The 13,991-nt window shown below is 42.4% G+C and overlaps 1 long non-coding RNA gene across 1 annotated transcript; it reads left to right on the top strand.

Moving 5' to 3' along the window:
- The first annotated feature begins 549 nt into the window (after window positions 1-549).
- Window positions 550-10,264, top strand: LOC119502668. Its single transcript, XR_005210125.1, has 2 exons — window positions 550-1,652; window positions 9,229-10,264. It is a non-coding gene; the product is annotated as an uncharacterized LOC119502668 (long non-coding RNA).
- Window positions 10,265-13,991: the final 3,727 nt, after the last annotated feature.

The raw sequence follows: 13,991 nt of genomic DNA, 5'->3' as shown, positions 1-13,991 counted from the left end.
ATGTTATATTATTAATACAATTATATGATAATAATAATAATAATATATCATATATAATTGGGTCCTTGGGGACCCCAGTCAAAAGAACTAATTTTCTATTATTTTGTTTAGTTTATTATTTAAACTGTTTTAATTGATGGAATTATTTTAATGAGTTCATATTTGCCAAGGGTCCCAGGGGGTAGGGACACTCTGTCAGTCATTTTGAAGGAGACTGCAGCAGACACAGATTTCTATTTTTCATTTTACACAGTATGCAAATTAACTGCAACTTTCCTTAAAATAATGATATTGATAATATTTTTTTCAGATGCCATTAATTAGGCTACATAATTAATAATGTTTTGAGAAGAAAGAAGTTAACATTTTGTTTGTTTAAGTTTGTTTTATTCTTGGGGTCCCCAGGGACCCCAGTCGGTAGTCCTTGTATGTTAAATAGGCCTATGTCGAGTATTGACTCCAGACTGGGGCTGTTAGCAACCTAATTACCTATACCTGAGCCTGACACAAGCCTTTTAAAGGTGAATCTCTTCAATGTGAAGAAAAAGGCCCATGCATTTCATTTCATTTTCAATGTATTTATTTATAGTCTGTCATCCTATGTGATAATGTATCAGACAGTAGTGTTAGACCTATACCAGCAGCCAAAGTTAAACATACTAACTCATGACTGCATTTCTTTTTTTTTCCACTAATATGTTTATTGGGTTTTCTTATTTTCACAAACACAATAAAAAAACAAAACAACAACAAACACTGGTACAGCTCAGATAAAAAAAATTTATATAGGAGGTCATAGGAAATAGTCCATAGTGCAGGGAAGTCACAGGATATATAAATTCAAGAGACTCCTTGTGAGATAATAGAAGAGAGTTCAGGTCCAATATAATTCAGATAGGGCTGCCAAATATTGTGGAACTGATCAACTTTGGCATGTAGAATATTTGTGAGATATTCCAAAGGGACCATCTCAAATATCACTTTTCGCCAGCCTTGGACTGCATTTCTGAGATAAGTTATTAATTTACCGCAGCCTGGCTCTATACTGAACACATATCCTTTGGTGTCATCATTCCTTAGATCTTATTGGACAGTAAGAAGTACCAGTGTAAGACGACAGTGGGCTATATTGACATCATTATTGCTGTATATCCTGTGCACTAACAAGTCCAAGAGCACATTATGCCATCCGACAAGGACTCGAGGATATCGCTCGAGTCTACAAAACTCCAGAATTCTGCTGCAGGATCCAGTGGAATGATTGCATCGAGTCTAAAAGAAATTCTGGAATTCTGGAATTCTGGAATGGAATTCTGCTGGGAGGAAAAAGAGCTACAATGTCAAATAGTATATCAGCAGCAGCAGCAGCAGCAGGGAGAGAGAGACTGAGAGCACATCGATGGGTAGGGTACCCTCTGGGGTGCGGATATCAAATGAGGCAACCCGGTCAGACACACGCCCGCTGAAAACAGAGACGCGAGATGACAAGACACAAGTTCCACAGAGGTTTTGCTCCACAGAAAGAGGAGATTTCATTCAGACACTACATGCAGCTCCTGCTCTGCTCGTCTCAGGGTGCCCAAGGAAGGACTGATCTCCGGACCGGTGCGTTTTACGCACACATCCTTTCCCGGAATACACCCTGCTTAAAGGTAGGGTTCATATGACAAATGCTGCAGTTTTATAGTCAAAGGTATAGACAATTAAGAGTTATCATAGCCTCTTATAATTCATAGTGTTGCCACGTGAACCTGAGATAAAACAGAAATAGCCCATGACGCCATCCTTCCAATTGTGAAGTGATCATTTTCATCCTATTTTGGTTCGTTTTGGAACTTTGGCACACTAAAGTATGATATGGGGTAAACCATGTATAATTAGGCTACAATACAAAAAGTACAGTATTCCCCTTTTTTTTTAAAATCTTTTTTTCCTTTAAGGTTAAAGGAATACATACACATACTTGTAAAAGGGACATACAGACAGCAGCAACAACATATATAAAACAAAAAAAGAAACATAAGAAAAAGAAAAGAAAAAAAACTACCCGTTGTAATAGTGCAGTGTCAAGAGATAAGTTCATATTCATATACATACATATTCATATTCATATACATACAACCAACCTCATATATATATATATGTATATATATATATATACAGTATTCCCCTTTTGATAGTTTAGGATTTAATGCTTATTTATAGTCTGTATCCATTATGGTTTAATTGCAATTCATATTTTATATATAACATTTTGCTGATGAAATGTAGTTCTTTGGAGGTTATATTTATTTCTTTGTCAGTGCGTGTGTGTGCGTGCGTTTATGGATGGAAAGGGTGGGGGGGATGAAGAGAGAGATCTTAAATCACCGGGCCGGTATGGAGCGCACAGAAACTGATGGAGTAAGCTAAAGTGTGAGGGATTGCTCCTCACTTTGTCCAAGAGTAAATCTTCACTTTATCAGCCGCTGTCAGCCGGCCGCTTCCTCACGAGATTGAAATAGCCGAGCTGGTGCAGCTCCTAAATGTAGTCCGAGGATAAACGGATTTACCCTCACTACCAGACTACCAGGACTCAATGGAGAGAGGGAGAGAGAGAGAGAGAGAGAGAGAGAGAGAGAGAGAGAGAGAGAGAGAGAGTGGGAGAGAGGGAGAGAGAAAGAGAGATGGAGAGAGAGAGATGGAGAGATGGAGAGAGAGAGATGGAGAGAGAGAAAGAGAGAGAGGTGGAGAGAGAGGTGGAGAGAGAGAGAGAAAGTGTGTGAGAGAGAGAGAAAGAGAGATGGAGAGAGAGAGAGAGATGGAGGGAGAGAGAGATGGAGAGAGAGAGAGAGAGAGGGAGAGAGAAAGAGAGATGGAGAGAGAGAGAGATGGAGAGATGGAGAGAGAGAGATGGAGAGAGAGAAAGAGAGAGCGATGGAGAGAGAGGTGGAGAGAGAGAGAGAAAGTGTGTGAGAGAGAGAGAAAGAGAGATGGAGAGAGAGAGAGAGATGGAGGGAGAGAGAGATGGAGAGAGAGAGAGAGAGAGAGATGGAGAGAGAGAGAGAGAGAGAGATGGAGAGAGAAAGAGAGAGAGAGAGGGACAGAGAGAGTGAGAGAGAGAGAGAGAGAGAGATACATCAGACAGAGAGACAGAGAGGTTGATATTGTGCTCAAAGTGCGACCACATTCTCATCCCGTCTTTCCTGCTGCGTAAAATGAAAAAGAGGCAGGAACAGTGATGGAAAGGTAGGCTGACTATTTATTCACTGATTCTCAGGTCTCACAGTAAATTGCTACAAATGAATGCTGTTAATGATGAGACGATGAAAAATGCATGATCAAAGACTTGTAGAATACTTCTCTCCACTGATCTGTGTGTGCAGTTGTAAATGAGCCTAATTTTCCTGCAGGGCGCATGCAGGAACCCTGAAGCCCCACGGAGATCAAGCATTTAACTATCAGGCAGTATTGTAGTGTTAGTGAGTCTTTGAAGGCTGCCTGGACTGGAGATGTGAGGAAAATGTATTTCAGCAAAGCAACATTAGAAATTCAGTGGATGCCTCTGAGTCCAGCAGTTGTGCACATTTTTAGAATCAGTTTAACCAGTGTGGGAAAAATTGCACATCACAGATGATGGAACCTGCTGTACTAATGCACCACTCATTAAGACACATGTGGCCACATTCTTGTCTCCATTGTGCTGTGTGGGTGAGAGAGGTCTGGTGCCAGAAGGACTCTTCTTTCACCTACATGAAGGACCTCATCCCAAAGCGTCCTGTCAGCATATGCAGGGAAAAGCCAATCCCAGCAGACATCGAACAAAAGCTATCACTTCTGAAACGCAACACCAACTCCAATAGTGCTGAGAAAGCTCAGGAGAGAAGGCACAATGCGCTGTAATGCTGCTGCATATGTGTGTGTGTGTGCTTTAAGTGCATGATTGCAGTCAGTTGTGTGTGTGTTGTACATCTTTTGGGATGACTCCTCCTCGCTGTCGTGCAGCTATAACAACTCGAGGGTCCACTTCAATCAGTTTTCTCCTGCATACTGATGTGAACCGCAGATATGCATTTGTAGTGTAACTGTTATCTGAGGTCATTCCCCTGCAGAGCTCCCTGACTTCACACATCTGCAGCCGGAACATTGCTAAGTTTAATAGTCTCTACTCTATAATAATGAGTGTAATTATCCCCTTGAATTAATAATTAATAGGGATAAGGTCATTCAGGGAGTCAGTTTTTTATGCTGTGTCCTGATAACTGCATTTGTTTCAGTCCTTTGTGCATAAATATCTTGTTAGTGCCGTCTTGCTAATCATCAGCTTTTTTGTCTTTCCTCCTGTGTCTCTGTGCACGTATGTGTGCCTAGACCTCTGCTTCTTATTTATGGAAGCATTTATCATTTTTCAATGCATCATTTAGAGGGTAAGCACTCCGCAAGCGACCCCCTGCTTGCGATGCATTTATCCCAGCCATTCTTTGAATCCTGGTGTGTGGATGAATAGTCTGATGCAGGAACACAGAGTAAGAGGAAGCCAAGGTCACGCAGCATCACTCGCTCAAAGGACTTTTGTAGGGGCGCAGGTTGGTAGTTGTCTTTGTGTCGCTTCTTTGGGACTTAACAGACATTCATCTCAGCGTTACTTCAAGGACTTCACATTCTGCTTCATTCGCCATCAGCAGTCTGATGGCTTTGAAACGCCGTTTCACAAAGCCACTGTGTGACATAAATATGATTTAATATTCAACATTTGAAGTGATTACCCCTCCATGGAGATTATTTGTGAAGAGGGCTGAGTCACTCAACTGTTACTGGAAGCTGCGCATGTACGGGCCAAGACACGTCATCTTTCTCTTGCGCTATTTTCAACAAAACCTTCCTGCATGTTTTGTACTTCTTGATGGAGGAACATGTGGAAACTCAAAAGAAATTGATCTGGTTATTCAACCTTGTTATGGATTCCTCCTTTATAACAGTTTTTTTTCAACCGGTGCCTTAGAGCATAATTCTTTATAGATTTCAGTATCAACATCTGTTTTCAGTAGGAGTGGGGGAACAAATTGACACAGCATTGTATCGCGATATTTCAATTTTGTATCGATACATGGACATCAACTATCGATCTTTTATTATATAAACTATTGCTAAAGATGGAGACATCGGAGAGAGAAATCAGAAATGTACCGTCCACGTTTAAATCAAACATCTGGATTTATTTTGGATTTTTGAACAAGGAAGGGAAGATGGACGTGGATATGACACATGCGATTTGGAAGGGGATGCATATGAATACTCTGCGAACATGAGGGCTCATCTCACACGCCACCACCCAGAGATAGCGTTAACCGTTGACGGCCAAGCCAACGTTAAATAAACTCCACTGAAAAATCAGCCAAAACCAAACACACTTAGCCTGACAAAGCTACCCTCCAATTCTGAGCGAGCTAAGAAAATAACACAATCCATCCCGTACTTTGTGTGCAAAGACCTGCGTCCATACAAAGTTGTTGAACAAAGAATTTTGTTACACAAATTGCAATATATCTTATCCCAATACTCAGCATATCGCAAAATGTTTAAAATCTAGGGCCGTCAATGTTTACGCAATAATAACGCATTAAAGCAAATTTGTTTTAACGGCACTAATTTGTTCAACGCATTAACGCAACTTGTGATTTTTTAGGTTGTAGCGGGCTCATTTTTTAAAGCTAGTGAAGATACTGGAATCATATGCCCACTTTATGATAATCACATGCAGTTTTGGGGCAAGTCATAGTCAAGTCAGCACACTGACACACTGACAGCTGTTGTTGCCTGTAGGGATTGAGTTTGCCATGTTATTATTTGAGCATATTTTTTATGCTAAATGCAGTAAATGTGAGGGTTTCTGGACAATATTTGTCATTGTTTTGTGTTGTTAATTAATTTGCAATAATAAATATATACATACATTTTCTTAAAGCAAGCATATTGGCTCACTCCCATGTTGATAAGAATATTAAATACATTTTGAACAGATACAAAAAATGTGCGATTAATTTGCGATTAATTGTGATTGAATGTTTTATTCGATTCACAGTCCTATTAAAATTGCAATAAGATCGTATTGTGACATAACGTGGGCCTATGGTGAGTCCCAACCCTAGTTTTAAGGCAATCATGAAGATGTGTCTCTGAACAAGGCAGATGTGTTCATTCCTATGTGAACATAATGCACTGGCTGGTTGGGATGCAGAGCTGCTGGTACAGACTGCTTTGCTACAGCGTGCATAATCAGGTTGAGGAGAACAAAGATGTTGGTTCTACAAACAGTGTTTGTTTTGGATCAGGATGATCCTACTAGCATCCAGAACCCGAGAGAACAGTGGCTCTTTCACGAGACACCGAGGGAAGGGACCCCGTGGAGGGAGCAGCTAAGGTCTTTGTAAAAGATTGTGTATCCCTGGAGAATAACAAGGAGAGGAGTAGCGAGGAATAGTAAAGCCTTCTTCCATTGTGTGCTTTTCATAATAAAATGATGGAGGGTTAGTGTTCAAAGACAGACCCTGAAAAGAATTGAAAAACTGTATGTGCATACACAACTTTCACAGTAACGTGACTATTATAAAGCCCTCTTTGCACATTAGGCATGATGGGAACTGCTGTGTTTGACAGATACCAAACAGTCAACCTTGGTGTTTACCTAAATGTCTCTGATCTGGTTCATACAATGGTTGTCATTCGTTAAAAGTTGCCGGTTGGATGCCAGGCTTAAAAGTGGAGAGTTATGTGTAAAATCTTGTGTAGAAAATGATGGCGCCTGTTTGTTTGTTAGCTCCCAGCGGCCTTGCTTAAAGCGTAAATGAATGGGCACAGAGCCTCGCGCCCTAAGTGGCTGCCAGACAAGACTTTTCTTTTCCCTCTTAAATCCCAGACAACTAAGGGATTGTTGCCGAGCCAATCTGCGAGGCTCAACGACCTCGAGCGTGCAGACGCTGCGCATGTATGGATCCACATGCAAATGAAAGTTTCACACTGTCGTCCTCGTTAAATTATGGACGGACGCAGTGATGTTTTTTTGCCTTATGTGGTGATGAACAGCCTGAGTAATTGCCATGAGTAATTTGACAGCTGTATTTTTTTTTCACTTGCTCTGTAGACTGTCTCATTATGAACATGTTTATACAGCAGTGATATTAATAAACATAAACTTGGGGCAAGATAGGGGCACCGGCATTATGTAAATCTGTGGATCTGGTATGCTGATTTTCTATTGTTTAATTATGAAAGTAGGAGTATGTGTATTTTCCTCACCGTGGTTCCTTTCCTTATGAACTAAAACCACAAACTGATCAGAGGAGCTGCCCCATTGTTACAGCTGGCACAATGCTCCATTGTTGAGTCGTCCATTGTGCGAGTCCTTTGAATAGGGGAGGATCTTTTCAAATGATAAGGTTTCGGTTAAAGGGATTGCGCGGCACGTATCCATTACACTCCCTGTGATCATTGTCCTGATTAAGGGGACTTATTTCTCAACATCAATACTTCAATTACAAGTCCCATTAATTGCACACTACGTCCGCGGCAATTTTCGTCTTGGCAAAGTCATTTCAGTTCTGTCAAAAACCCTTTGTTGCCGCGCTAATGAAAGGCAATTCTCGTAAACGACTGAATGTACAAACTGGGTGGCCTCTTTCTCACCACAGCCAAGTTGCCTCGAGCATTTTCCAGTAGTGTGCCATCCATTATTAGTCACTGGTTTTGTCAAATGTCCTATATGAAAGGAGAGATGCACTGCGGCTTGGATTACAACAGGAGCCAATGCCCAGGGTTACCTCGTGCTCTTGATGTAGGAGATCAGCTATTCCTGACAGCGTACTTCAGAAGCAGCATTCCCAAGTGTTAGCCAGCCTTTTCCTCTCCTCTCTGATAAAATATCTGTGTATTGTTAACTTTAAAGCTTCACTGAGACCCAAAACCTAATCAAAATCACAGCTATATTAATTTTTTTTCCCAAATATGTATTGTCTTTTACAAGCTTTTTAATTCAGGATAAGAAAAAAAGATGTTAAATAAAGCAAATTTTGCCCCCGGCTCTCCTCTACTTTCTTTTTTGCTCGCTTCGTCCTTCAACTGCTTTCATCCGTCCTCTGAGTTCATATCCCTGTAGTCTCAAATCTAGGTTGGACCCATTTTCATACAAGGAACTAGGCGAGAGAAAGATAGTCATGTAATTGCCTAACATCACAAAAACAGAAGTCTGGTATAACCAGCGAGGCTGATGCAAGCATCTCTGAAAGGACTGAGGGATCGGATCCTGTCGGGAATACGCCACACCAGAAAATTGGGACAAAATGTCACAGTGAAAAAAGGGCGGTTTTCTTATTTTTGTTGTTTTGCCTGTTGATGTTCCTTCTGTAGATATGAGGACATGTCTGTGAAACCAATGACATTTTCAGACCTTTGTTTGTGATACACGCAGCTTTGAGTTTGCTGGGCTTTGACCTTTTAATGCCAGTTACATGGCAGACTCCCCGAGAGAGAGACGAGCAGAAAGCGAGAGAGAATAACTTGGGGGTGGTTTGGGAATTGATTGCATGCCTTTCTGCCTCTTTGATGACAAACTGCTTCCCCCATGAGAACCACAGACCGCCGTTTGCATGCACACATTTCAGATTTTTACACCCCCAATGATTCCTTTTCAATGCACAACCATAATAATGATTACATTTATTCCCAATGACGCGCTCCGAAACGGCCACAGGGCTTCTTCTCTATGAAGACATTTCAGACGGATCTTATTCTGTGGACCCGTGGCCCTGGTAGTCATTAACCTTCTAGTCAGGCAATCTGGGCCAGAGGAGCCTTTTTCTCTGAATGTCTAGGAAGGTGGATGTGAGATGTAGCTGGGAGGGCCAACCCCCTCTCCGTGAGGTGAAAAAGGCTATTTTCATTGGCCAGGTGATGAATGTGGTGTCTGTGGCGGTGCATCACCCTTTTGGCGCTCTCTCATTCGCTCTCCATTAGTATTTTCCTTCATTCTATTACGTTCATTTTCCTCTCCGCTCCCTGTCTCGTTCTCTGGTCCCACCGCCGCTCTCCCTGTCACTTTTTCCCTCTCATTTTCTCCCGTCTGCTCCCTCTGTCTCTCACACATGAATCCATTGTAATTGACTTTATCTCTCTTTCTGCCCCCCCCCCCCACCCCTCCCCTTCCCTCCCCCCCTCATTTCCTTCCTCCGTGTCTCCCTGTCTTCCTCTTCACAGCGGATCAGCTGTTGCCGGGCCCAAGCTGAAGGTGACTTGTTGGCTGGGCCAGGGGCTGCAACACAGGACATGGGTCCAGCTTCTCCTCCCCGCTCGTGTCTTGTGTTGCAGCCAGTGGAGCAGCCTGTCTGCCGCTCCGTCTGCCCACCGCTGATGGACTGAGCTCCCAGAACAGATGGATCCCACTAACCACGGACCTGCCGACCCTGCTCCTCACTTTACCGTTTGCTTGTGTACCTTATTACCGTCATTCTAGGTGTATTTTTCAAAATCAACATCCTCTTTCACAGTTTAAAGGCAATAAAGTTAGGGATGACTCCTCTTGGTCGATTAGTCGACATATTGGTTGTTTTGGTCGTAGTTGACTAAGATTTTTTTAGTCAATTAGTCGTATTTTATGCTTTTTGCATGCTGAATGACTTATTTCCAAAAAACGTATATGTGCACATCTCTGGTAAACACATGATTTAAAGGGACTCAATATAAAAATCTGAAATTGCTTGTTAACAGTCACACTTGTGGCCGTAAAGGCAACGACAGTCAGCATCCTGTTGCTCGCGCTTGTGCTCGCCCTACGCAGATGCGAGCGAGCATCGGTCAAAACAGTCAGGCGACACACACGAGACTGAACGTGATTGACAGCTAAAACCCCAATATCACTATATATTTCACATGCTTGGCAGTAATGTTATCTTACCTATCCAATAGGAATTTTGCCAGCTTGGGGTCTGTTTTGATACCTAAAACCGAACGAAGGTCCCTCCATGAACCGAATCCCCGGCCGATGTTGATCCTAGTTTGAGGGTCTCATTTTTTAAGTTAGGTCACAACCTGTTCACACATTTGCAATAAAAAAAATGTATACGTGTAAGAAGTTATAAACAGTCCCTTTAAAGTGGTGCTTTTGTGATATTTTTTGTGGAGAAACTCAGTTTTATAGATCTGTCGATTATCAAGTAATTCATTAGTCAACAAAGTTGTATGAGCGATAGTCGACTAAAAATTTCAGCCTTAAATAAAGTACTTCAGAGAAAAACGCTACTCCTGTTTTATTTGTAATGATAACAGTGGGATTCAAGGATGATTGGTTTTGGACTAATGGGGGTGTGCTCAGTGTTCCCAGTTAAGATTCAATACTTGTTTCAGGTCATGTTTAATCAAGCGTATAGCTGCAGCCTATACGAGTACAACTCCCCGGTGACATTTGCACTGTGACATTTAAAGCAAAGTTAGCACCATCGAGGATTATTATACTTTTGAAACTATAAACACAAGGCATATAGGTTTTAAATGAGCCTTGTCTTCCAACTTCCCCAGGGAGCAAACATCATCATGAAGCAATAGCTCCTGACAAGGTCAACAGTGATGTACCTCTGGGCGAGGCGGGCAGGTGCTGTGGAGGCACGCGTGGGCTGTCTGAGCCCCTTTTATAATGCTTCCTCGTCTTCCCCCCCAGGTTCTAAACGAACAGCGTAGATGCAGAGGCTGGAGTGTGACACGAGATAGCCTTTGTCTTTGTTCTCATCTCAATAACAAGAGGAGAGATGAGGGAAGTAGAGGGAGCGGGGAAGAGGACAGAGATGCAGTACAATGTCTCCTTCTACTAAATGTGACCGTTCACCTTGCATTGCTCCAACGACTCGGGCTTGGCCAGGAATCACTGTGTGTGTGTGTGTGTGTGGAAGGCAGAAAAAAGTAGAGCGATGGTGGGGTGAGTAGAATTGGTTGTGTGTTTGTGCACATCAGGTGTGCTTTTTTTGTATGTGTGTATCTTTGTAATAATGGAGTGTGTGTGTGTGTGTGTGTGTGTGTGTGTGTGTGTGTGCATTAGAGTGGACAAAATGAAGCCATTTTCTGACAGAGGTGTCACTTGATTGGAATGTAAATCCAGGTGCGGGTGCTTGCTGTTTTCAATTTCCCCCCACCAAGACTGTTTACCAGAGGGATTGAAAGGAGGCTGTGTGCTGAATGCTGTACGAGCTGATATTGACTGTTTACCCCGTGTTGGTGCAGATGTCTCAGAAGCAATATCATTTATTTATGAGTATATATAGCCCCGAGCGCCACCAAATATTTTTGTGACCTACCTCCTGGAGTGTTTCATAATCTGATCTTAAGGTTGGCTTAAGGTGAAATAACTCTGAAATGGCATCTTGTGATCTGTGAAAGGTGTACTACATCTTTTCGTGGCCTCTGCGAGATTAACCACAACAACTTCAGAGTGACTTCTTTTCAGATTAAAGTTCCCTCTTCCACTTGGTTTGGATGTTTACAGTCGACATTTTGAATGCAAAGGATCTCAGGGGTCTCTTTTTGGTTTGAAGACTAGGGAGGCTTTCTCATCAGGGACCCGGGCCCAGATCTGAGTACACTTGACCCCAAAGGACAGTTTGTTTGATTAGTGTGAACACTGCGTACCGTACTCGGGCACGGTTCGGCGATCCGTTCCTGGGTCCACTTGAAAAGGTGGTCTTGAGTATGGATCATGTGTATTTGGGTACGGTTCTCATCAGGTGTGAAAACCAACTGTACCAAAACAAGGAAGTGGACCGCTTTACTGTATAGAACGCGTTGTCAAGACTACACGTCATGACTACATGTCATGACTACATGTTGGTTTGACATTCTTCAAAATAGGCTACACTTATTTGCTTTCTTGCCTGGAGTTACAAGAGACGATTGATACCACTCTCATGTCTGTACGCTGAATATGAAGCGAGGGCCAAAAGCTAAAGCCAGGAGCTGGTTAGCTTAGCTTAGCATAAAGCCTGGGGTGAAACAGCTAACCTGGCTCTGTCCGAAGCTAATAAAAATCGGCCTATACGCACCTCTAAAGCTCAATAATTAACACGTTATATCTTGTTTAACAAAAACCACAGCGTAAATACAATTAGTTTTTTATTTATGTGCTGGACTATTTCTTGACCGGGAGCAGTGACTTCCTGAAGTCTCCGCTGGGTGCTTAGCAATTGGGAGAGGAGAGGGTCCTCTTCACGGAGTCTCCTATGTTTCTACAGTAGCCTAGAATGGACAAACCAAACACTAGCTCTAGAGAGAACCTTTCACGTTTTTACGTTACCTGAAGGCCACCGTAGTTCTCCGACATACTAGTGAAACTGTGATAACGTGATCGGCAGGGTGCAAAACTGTGGTACCGCCAACTGCTTTCTTTTGTTATTATGGTAAGAATGACCTCTGAGCGAGGCAAATGCCGTTACCATGGTTTTGCACTTGGCTGCTCACGTTACCACAGTCTTGGAAAAGGAGGAGTCAACGCAAGGGTACTCAGTTGGTTGCAATCTGCAACCACACCACTAGATGCTGCTAAATCCTACACACCGTACCTTTAATGGAATGATTATAGTGAGTTTTGCCAGCTTTCATCCGTTGATACTGCATATTCCCTCCCTCGCTCTGATGTCCATAAAGAAACAATTTATACCTTGAAACCCACGCTAACAAAAGCCCCAACCTTGTAAAGTATCTAATTAGCTAAACGAAACATTTGCATCCTACACCTAGAGAGGTGAGCAGAGATCTAACAGATTGCTGGGTCTTAACAAGGATTTGCTGTGCCGCATATTTTTCCAACCCAGTGCACTTTGTGTCTGCAATCAGCAGTTACATATTGAGCAGCGGAGAGGGAGCTATCCCCCTTGCTACTGCAGTTTTAACCCCCCCACCACCACCCACGGCCTAGTTGGTATGGTAATGCCACAGCAACAATATCAAGTCAAAGAATTTATTCAGTTCACAGCGGGGGAGATGAAGAAAGAGACTGAAGGCAGGGTTGTGAGTGGGAAGGCGCCAAGAGCAAAGTCCTCATGTTACAGGTGTCTCATCACTTTATGTTAGATTGATGCATTACATGGCAGATACCCCCAGGCTGAATGTCACGCCACCAGGTGTTTGATAATGACATGTGGTGAAATATAGTCAGTTCTCTGAGTAGGAGAAAATCAAATTAGACGGAGAGATAAAGTGAGAAAAAATTATACTTATATCACAAGTATCACATCTCACATCTGGGATAATAAACTATTATCAATGTGCAGTCATTTATGCCGAAGTCCAGGTATAGACAGGGCCGGCTCAGTCCTTTTGGTGCCCTAGGGTCAGGGTTCAACCAGCCCTCCAGCCCTCCAACCCTAACCCCGTAAACCGCAACACACATCAGACATCACAATGGTTTTTATTATTAGGATTTTTATTTTCATAAATAACTGTATTTATTATAATATAAATAAACAACTCGTCCCTGATATTGTTGGCTTAAAAGAGTTTAGTCAGTTTCACTACAATTTACACTTTTATTAACAAATAAGTGCGGCCGGGCAGATGAAAAAGTGTGAGAAAGAGAGTTACAGGGGTGAAAAGTGTATTTCTTTCTTTCTTCCTTTATTTGTTCATTTGTTACCTCAATGCAGAAAATGAGGAAGGGCGCCCACCAGCATTTTAAAAAAAATATATTATTATTTATTTTTCTTAGATGGCGACCAGCGCCCCCTAGAAGGTGGTGCCCTAGGCGACCGCCTATATGGCCTATGCCTTAAGCCGGCCCTGGGTATAGACAAAGGAATAAATGATAGTATGGTTGGATGCTCATCATCAATTACAGCGTATTAAATGTAGTCAAAGTCAAAGAGTGGAAGGCTAGGCCTCATAAAGTCTTGCTCACCGTGATGAAGGATTGCCAATATACATCATTTACGAGATAGTACATGGCAGCGTAATCAATTCCTCAGCCTATTCCTGTGGCTATA

Source organism: Sebastes umbrosus, chromosome 15 (assembly GCF_015220745.1).
Source record: "Sebastes umbrosus isolate fSebUmb1 chromosome 15, fSebUmb1.pri, whole genome shotgun sequence".
Taxonomy (NCBI): Eukaryota; Metazoa; Chordata; class Actinopteri; order Perciformes; family Sebastidae; genus Sebastes; species Sebastes umbrosus.
This window is presented reverse-complemented; position numbering and strand designations above follow the sequence as displayed.